The sequence below is a fragment of the Leptodactylus fuscus genome, chromosome 4 (assembly GCF_031893055.1).
Source record: "Leptodactylus fuscus isolate aLepFus1 chromosome 4, aLepFus1.hap2, whole genome shotgun sequence".
Classification (NCBI taxonomy): domain Eukaryota; kingdom Metazoa; phylum Chordata; class Amphibia; order Anura; family Leptodactylidae; genus Leptodactylus; species Leptodactylus fuscus.
In genome coordinates, this window is record NC_134268.1 from 93,585,453 (window position 1) to 93,593,164 (window position 7,712).

A 7,712-nucleotide genomic window follows, 5' to 3' on the forward strand; every position below is an offset into this window, starting at 1 on the left:
GATAGAAAGATCTCATGCTCACAGCTGATAGTTCGATATCTTGCATCAGCATTATTGTTCCTTAACCACAAAAATGCCTCAAAAGTGCACCATCTTTCATCACAAGTCCTCCTCCTTTCTATTTACTGCTGTCATGTGTTCTATCCGCCCAAAGAAGTCTTAAGCCATCCGGGGAGACAGGGTGCTTCCTTAACTCATGGGGAGGGGTGGGAATGGTAACAAAGCCTCCACATGTCCACAGGAGAAAGAAATTCCAGTCAGCCGACCGCAGGTATCTTCCAAGCATAAACAACAGATGCCAAAAGATTTCCTTGAAAGGAGGAGTCCTCAAATTTCATGTAAGTTTCTTCTGCTTACTTTGCCTCTGTTTGTGCTCCCTTAGCTCGTGGGAGGATGGTAACAAGTCTATAACAAAGCCTCCACATGTACACAGGAAATTACATTCAGTCGAATGCAGGCATCTTCCAAGCATAAGTCGTAGACACAAAGGATATCTTAGAAAAAACAAGCCTGCAGGTTTTTTCCATTGCAAATAGCTATTCTCAGTGCAAAGGTACTTGAGTGGAGGATTCTTGAAAATACAGACAAAAAAAGTGAAAAAGGAAAGATAAGGCCACTCTCAGCTTAGAGCATCTGTATCAGGCTACCACTCACATGGTGCCTTCTTGGGAAAGGAAAAAAAAGGAAACCGTGTACAAGTCCTTTTATCAGGAGTAGGCATAAGACTTGAAGGAGAGAAGTATCAATGGGTGACCAAGTAATTCTCGCCTTCAAGTCTTATGCTTATGCTTGATGAAGGGACTTGTTCCTGAAACCTTGCAGCATTAATGGATAACGAGTCTCATCCACAGATTGCAGAAAAATACACGCAGTACTGTAGACAGGCTGCAATTTCCAAAACCATTGCAGTTTTGGAAATTGCAGCATGTCAATTATACGTATGGAAACGTTTCCCTATAGATATAATTGAAGCAGAGGAAACCTTTCTGAGAAAAGCGCGGCAGGAAAAACACGTTTTTTTTGCTGCAGTCCACTGCTGGGGGCCTTAGCTCTAAACTTTTATATTCTATCTGTATATCATTTTGTATTTGAGGACAGGGCCTTTTTAAGAGTATCACCCTTATTTATGTTGTTGCAACATGAGGTATAGAGGCAATGTGAAGATTAATCTTTGCTCCCAGAACTTGTAATATTTTTGGAAAATAAGTTGCCACTGATGATTTTAATTGGGACAGTGTCCAGCATGAATTGGAACGCACAGTCCATTGATTTTCCAGGATATAAGAGGTGCCTGGCAGCAGCTTATTCCTTTGTCCCCTTTGAAGTAAACATTCTTTAAATGTCTGTGGATTAGATATTTCTCCTCAAAAATGATGGAAATGATTTAATTTGAAGGGGAAAAAAATATGACTATTAATTTGGAAAAAAATACCCGTTCAGCTTTACATACATTATAAGAGCTGAGAAATACTAAACTACACTCCTCCATATTGAAATTGCAACATCAAGAAGGAAAGGTCTTGGAATTATAGAAATCACAGGTATGATAGACATGTTAAAGGGGTTGTCCCATTTCAAGGATCCTCTCTATACTGGTAGCTTATGAAAATTGAACATTTTTCCTAAATATATTGCTTAAGAAATGATGCTTTGTTTGCCTGCTACGTTAACTTATTGTTCCCATTGTTTAAACAGCGTTGCGATAACCACGGACCTGTGAGATAGGACAAGTGACATCATTTACTCAATGCTGCGGGACAATCAGCTCAGCTAATTGGTACTTTTTCTATAAGTTACCATTAGCCCTGCAGAACTTTATTTAAGTTATTAGTTTATTGAATTTTACTAGACTTACAAACCAGAAAATAAAGTCTTAAATGTAAGGCACAAAGTACATTATAGAAAACATTAACAAACTTTGCAATTCAACAAAAAAAGCTGCATTACTGGAAAATATGACGATATAGAAAAGTCAAATTACAGAAGTATAATCTTCAATAAGGCATATTATAAGAGTGCTAATATATAGTGGCCAAGTATGGTCATGTTAACTGTATGGCTCTACTCACCTGCACCCAGACTCCGCTTTTGGGTTTCCGTCTTCTAGCAAGAGAAACTGGACAGGAGAAGGAAACCTGGCGGTCAGTTTTCAAACCCATTCACTTGAATGGGTTTTCAAAGTGACCGCCCGTGAGCGTCTTCTGCCTCTCCGCCGTAAAACTTTTTTTTTTTTACCAGACACAAAGCCCTGCATATCCAGCATGTCAGCAGCAGCAGCCTCCCTGCTCTCACACACACAGCAGACAGTGCTCACTGAGGCTTCTGATGCTTGTTACTGGCTAATTTGCATACAAATAAAAGCGGGCTCATTCAAAAACAACTGAGGGGATTAACATACAAAAGGTATGTGTGGAATAGCCTTTCTAAAAGCTATGCAAATATATACTTAGTTAAAAATGAGTTTTCCCAGCGATAGATTCCCTTTAAGGACTGTCTAGGTTGTAGAATAGCCTTTTTCCTATTTGTCTCAACTAATCCCATTAGGGTACCCCCTATCTCTGAATTTACCAGCCATGATATTCATGGCTTCTTGTACTTCTGAGAAATCACTGACTACCCTTCTGTCCCTCAAAAATGTTTAAGTCTTTCACCATCTCTATTGACAAGCATATCCAAAAATTGTATTGATGAATTGGAATGGACCAGAATTAATTTCCCATCAGGTTCCAGGGTGTTAAGGTAACCCTGAATGTCACCCAACTCCTCAATTAATCCTAGCCACAAGATGTAGATGTCGTCTATGTACCTGCACCACGTCAGAACCTTATAGAAGTGGGGCTACACATAGGCAAGTTCTTCCTCCATAAAAATGTTGGCATATGTAGGCACCTTATTGGCCCCCATAGAGGTGTCTTTTTTCTGAACAAAAAAAGTAGTCCCAAAATTGGAAAAAATTTGGTAAGGACTAGACCTAGTAGATCCAATCAAAAATACATTTTCAGAATAATCAGATTTCAATAGTTTTCTTTTTCCTGCATCGATCTATAGATGTGTAAAGAGAGACAACATCAAATGATTCCAATATAATATCTTTATTTTCCACTAGTTCATTTTCTTCCTAACAACTTAAGACGTCTGACGTATCTCTGATATATGATTTTCTATTTGTTGGCTGGACGTCAGAGATGTTCTGCTGACAGGCTCAGCCACCTGAAAAATGATTGAATGATGAAACCGATTATAAGGATTGCATCAGAGGAGCAGTGAGATCACAGCTCTGGAGGGGAGCATGTAACCTCACAATGACGCTGTCCGTAAGTTATTCTGTTACATTTCACTACACACAGCTTCATTTGCAAATAGGAAGGAGTCAAAAAATTACTGGAGTGCTTCTTTTTACGCAGCTCAACACAATATGCATGTGACACCAGAAGAAAACTGCAATTTTTTTCAGATGTCATGTAACGAATTTTACCAGAAATATTTGATATTATGACCTATTAATGACCTAGTTTAAGAGTAGATTATGACTTATCGAAATCAGATTGGTAGGGGTACAACACCTGATACCAAAAACAATCAGAATACAACTCTGTTCTCTATGTAGTGAGTGAACACAGTCACTGCAGCTTAGCTCAACACATTGCGTTTTTTCTTGCAGCACTTTTCACAGAAAGTCCACAGAGGAAACTTTCTGCTTCAATTAGACCTATAGGAAAACTGCCGGCGTTCCCATAGGTATAATTGAGTTGCTGCATGGGATTCACTAGAATCTCATTCACTTTGCAGTGATTCCATATGATGTTTACAACACATTGTCTCCCGGATCCTTTAGTTTGAGGCAAAACGTTGCAGAAATTAAGCTTTCTTGGTTGCAGGCTTTGCTGTGTTTCTTTAAAACCAAACCCAGGAGTAGCTACAAAATGAATGGGAAATACAAAGGAAGCTCTTACACTTTTCAATCATGCCCCATCCACTCCTGGCTTTGGCTGAAAAAAAACAGAACAGCACAATCTGCAACATAAAAGCGACTCTTAAATGTGGGGCCTTAGCCTTAAAGGGGCTCTATCAGCAAAATCATGCTGCTAGAGCCCCACATATGCGTGAATAGCCTTTAAAAAGGCTATTCAGGCACCGTAAAAGTTATATTAAACAACCCCCCGTTTTAAAATAACCTAAAAAAGAATGTGCTCTACTTACCGAACGTGCACGCTGGGCGGGCATTCAGGGTGTGTCTTCATCTTCTTTCACGCCTCTTCTTCCTCCGATGTCCTCCGGTCCCGTCTTCCTCCAGCGCTCGCGAACGGACAGTGATAGCCTGGGCGCATGCGCAGTAGCTGTAATAGAAGCCGCATGCTACTGCGCATGCGCCCAGGCCGTTTTTTTTATATCAGTGTCCGCGAGCGAGCGCCGGAGGAGGATGGGACCGGAGGACATTGGAGGAAGAAGAATTAATTCTGTATCATTGCTGTTAATATGAACTGCTGATATAGAATAGCATTACATTAACCAGAAGAACTGCTAAGGGGCTGTCAGTGGCATAACTAGGAATGGTGGGGCCCCGTGGCGAACTTTTGACATGCCCCCCCCCCCCCCCGACCGACACTGAAGACCTCGACCGACCCCCTCCTATGCATTTCTGCGTGTTCTATTATGCCTCATAGTGGCCCCTCCACACAGTATTATGCCCCATAGTGGCCCCTGCACACAGTATTATCCACCATAGTGGCCCCTGCACACAGTATTATCCCCCATAGGGGCCCTTGCACACAATATTATGCCCCATAGTGGCCCCTTAACACAGTATTACAGTATTATGCCCCATAGTGGCCCCTTAACACAGTATTATCCCCCATAGTGGCACCTGCACACAGTATTATCCCCCATAGGGACCCCTGCACACAGTATTATGCCCCATAGTGGCCCCTGCACACAGTATTATCCCCCATAGTGGCCCCTGCACACAGTATTATTCCCCATAGTGGCCCCTGCACACAGTATTATCCCCCATAGTGACCCCTGCACACAGTATTATGTCCCACTGTGGACACCCATAAACAATTATTATACTCTGGGGTCTTTTCAGACCCCAGAGTATAATAATCGGAGACCCAGGGAGGAGAAAAACATAAAAAACTACTGTTACTTACCTGTCTCCGGCTCCTACGCTGTCTTCTCCGCTGCCTTCCCTCTGCCGTCCTTGTTTAATGACGTCTGATGTCACATGACCCGGGACGCAGGCCGGGTTCATGTGACGTCAGAGACGTCAGAAAGGACGTCAGGCAGGATCGTGGAGAGGTAAGTAACATGTTTTTTATGTTCCCTTACCTCTCCCGGTCCGCCGATCATTATACTCGGGGGTCTGCAAAGACCCCCAAGTATAATGATAGCAGCGGTAGCGGCTGTCACCGGGCCCCCAATGTCCCGGGCCCTGTGGCAGCCGCCTCCGCTGCTATGGCGGTAGTTACGCCACTGGGGGCTGTCTACTTTGGACAGTCCCTCCCTACAATAATCAACAAGACACCCAATAATCAACACGTCTTTTGTTTACCTATAGCACTACCACAGGGAAAACTAATTCACAGTACATATTGAAATGAATAGACAAGGGTGTGTGACATGTTTGTGGCATGAGAAAATTCATTGCATACATACCCCTCCTACCTTAACAAAATCTTACATGCCACAATCCCCACCCCTAATTATCACACAGAGCCTGTTGTGAAACATTTGATCCCCAGCCCTAAACTATCCTAAATCTTTAGCCAATATGGTGTTGGCCCACCCTTAGCCTTGATGCAGCTTCCACTCTCGCAGGCATACGTTCACTCAGATGCTGGGAGGTTTTTTGGGGAACGGCAGCCCATTCTTCACGGAGTGCTGCACTGAGGAGAGGTATCGATGTAGGTTGGTGAGGCCTGGCACGAAGTCGGCGTTCCAAAACATCCCAAAGGTGTTCTATAGGATTCAAGTCAGGACTGTGTGCAGGCCAGTCCATTACAGAGATGTTATTGTCGTGTAACCACTCCGCCACAGGCCGTGCAGTATGAACAGGTGCTCGATCGTGTTGAAAGATGCAATCGCCATCCCCGAATTGCTCTTCAACAGTGGGAAGCAAGAAGGTGTTTAAAACATCAATGTAGGCCTGTGCTGTGATAGTGCCATGCAAAACAACAAGGGGTGCAAGCCCCCTCCATGTAAAAAACACGACCACACCATAACACCACCGCCTCCGAATTTTACTGTTGGCACTACACACGCTGGCAGATGACGTTCATCGGGCATTCACCATACCCACACCCTGCCATCGGATCACCACATTGTGTACCGTGATTTGTCACTCCACACAACGTTTTTCCACTGTTCAATCGTCCAATGTTTGCGCTCCTTACACCAAGCGAGGCGTCGTTTGGCATTGACCTGCGTGATGTGTGGCACCCAATCACATGACCACGTTCGAAGTCCTTGACTTCCGCGGAGCGCCCCATTCTGCTCTCTCACGATGTCTAATGTCTACTGAGGTCGCTGATATGGAGTACCTGGCAGTAGGTGGCAGCACAATGCACCTAATATGAAAAACGTATGTTTTTGGGGGTCTCTGGATACTTTTGATCACATAGTGTATGTTTTAGTCAGTACTTGTATTCCTGATGAATTAACAATTCTGGCTCATGCTGTCTCATATGTCCAACATGCTACATTTTTTAAAAAAGTGATGTTTTTTTTCTTTCTGTAATATATGGATGAACTGAAACAAAATCTCATTCACTTGGCTGGTACTGTAAACTGCTGAGCCTTATGGTTCACACTCTGGTCTTCGTTCTAATGTCCAGTAGTCCTTATTCCGGATGGTCAGAGTAACAACTGATGTATTATTATGCCCAATGAAATAATTGTAAACTTAATACATTTGTGTTTTGTTCAAGAACATCAGCTTTGCCTATAGCAAAAATAATAACATCCTGTACATATATTATTCATGACATCAGATGTGTAAGTATATCATGAATACACATAAAGAACATCAGAAATTCGAGCTAAGGGTTAAACATAAAGTTTTGTCCATGTGTGGTTCTGGAATCCCTTTTGTGAAATGCCTTTCATTTCGAGGCTTTGGAATAAAGCCTGGCTGTTGGATTTAGCTAACACAACCTTTTGTCACTGCATGGCTTGCCAACCATTAATTCACAAAAGGGGAAGATTGTCTAGAAAAATAGAAATTGTTTTCATAACCTTCTGTTTAAAAAAAAAAACACCTTGTACCCAATGTCAGGAGAATTATCATTAGCCGGAATGATTGCTGTGGAAAATGAAGAAATATTCAGATTCAATACTCATATTTTTCACATTGAGGGTAAACCTGTCTGCCGGTATTTTGAATGTATAAAGCATTATTCTTGTTGCTCTTATGTAGATTTCTGTAATGTTATATTTATATTGACTTTACAATCAGATAATAGACCTGTTATAATAAACAGGAATCAATTATCATATGTAGGAATAAAAAGTAAGAACCTATTTAAGGCTACGGCCCCACGTAGTGAGCCGCAACCAAAAAACGCTGCGGAGAAGACTGCAGCAGAAACGGATCCTTTTTTTTCACAGAAAGTGCGCAGAGTTTTCCTCCATCAATCACAAGAATGGGCGGTTTACTTAGACTGACTGGGTCACTGGTCAAAAAAGCGCTCTCTATGCCAAATGTAGCCAAAAGT